This window comes from Myotis lucifugus, unplaced genomic scaffold (assembly GCF_000147115.1).
Source record: "Myotis lucifugus unplaced genomic scaffold, Myoluc2.0 scaffold_8, whole genome shotgun sequence".
Lineage (NCBI taxonomy): Eukaryota > Metazoa > Chordata > Mammalia > Chiroptera > Vespertilionidae > Myotis > Myotis lucifugus.
This window is the reverse complement of record NW_005871056.1, coordinates 8,176,643-8,178,207: the sequence shown is the minus strand read 5'-3', so window position 1 is coordinate 8,178,207 and position 1,565 is coordinate 8,176,643. Positions and strand designations below refer to the sequence as shown.

At 39.8% G+C, this 1,565-nt stretch overlaps 1 pseudogene; it reads right to left on the bottom strand.

Moving 5' to 3' along the window:
• Window positions 1-507: 507 nt before the first annotated feature.
• Window positions 508-1,038, bottom strand: LOC102435381 (annotated as a pseudogene).
• Window positions 1,039-1,565: the final 527 nt, after the last annotated feature.

The following is a 1,565-nucleotide window of genomic DNA, read 5'->3' as shown; positions in this document are numbered from 1 at the left end:
GACTCCCATAGTTTCCCATAAGGATTAAACTCTAGTTACTCACAGTGGTAATTGACTTGATAGGGCACCATTTATTGGCTTCCTTTCCTTTTCTTTCTCACTTTCCCACACCCCTACAGGTGCTTTCTGGCATCATCTCCAAAGGACTGGGATGAGAAAAGACCATTGATAAGATAGCCTGAAGATCCTCAAGAGATCAAGGTCAGTAGAATGAAAAACGCAGAAGCTAAGCTGCTGCATTCTAAGGGGAGAGTTGGAGATGAGGAATTGGAGACAGAGGTGGGAAACAACTCTTTGCAGAAGTTTAGTATTTTGAGGAAGGAACAAAATGGGGGAATTATTAATGGGACAATGGGATTGGGTAAAAATTTCTTTTTGTTTGCATCTGTCTAGGAGAGATCCAATGCATATTTTTAGACCTTTGACTCTAGGACTATTTATGCCTTTGACTCTAGGACTATTCATCCCTTTGGCTAGCTTCTCTTCTTTTTTTTTTTTTTTTTTTTTAAAGTTTATAGTTTATTAATCCTCTCATGAAAAATCTGCACAACCATCACAGATAAAGTCACCGAAGAATCTTTACTCCTTCTGTAGTTCAATCTCCAGCTCACTTTTTGCCAGCACCAACATTGGCCTTTGCAGTCCCCCTGACTTTCTTCATTCTGTTCTTGCGTTCCTTTCTCTGTTTTCTTGAGGTCTTCTTCTTCTCATATAGGCCATGTCTTGCAAGTCTGTGTTTGGGTTCATTTTTCTTTGCGTAATCCAAGGAATCATAAATCATGCCAAAGCCAGTAGTCTTGCCACCACCAAAGTGGGTTCTGAATCCAAACACAAAGATGACATCAGGTGTGGTCTTATACATTTTGGCTAGTTTTTCCCGGATTTCTGTCTTGGGTACTGTTGCCTTCCCAGGGTGAAGGACATCAATGACCATTTGCTTCCGCTGAAGCAGTCTGTTGGTCATGAACTTCCTGGTCCGGATGGTTACTGTGTCATTCATGATGAAGGTAGGTCTTCAGGCAGCCAGGGAGGAAAAGAGCTAGCTTCTCTTCTTTGCCCAGATTTAAATGTTTGTTTTTCTGAGGATTCTGCACTTGGCCCTCTCCTCGTCTCTTTCTAGAACCCTCTCTCTCTGGGTAATTTAACCCTCTCCCATAGCTTGGACTTCCAACAATACACTACTGATTATTAAACTTGTATCTTTAACCCAGACCCCTTTCTTAGACTCCAGATCCATATATTCAACTACCTACTTTATAATTATTATTGTCTATCCAGCAGGCATTTCATATTAATCATACAAAAATTGAATTTGCCAGCTTCTCAAATTTATTTTTTCTTCATAGTTGATTGGTGAATAGTATACTATTCATTGATTGCCCATATCAGAAAAATAGGACTCATCCTGGACCCCATCTTCTCTCATCACCTTCACCCAATCAAGTTGAATAAGTCCTTTCCTTTTCTTTAACATCTCTAAAATCTGTACATTCCTTCATCTCTTTCATGGATCATAAAGGTCTCCTAAGTGGTTTCACTGCTTTTAGTCTTGATCCACTCAATTC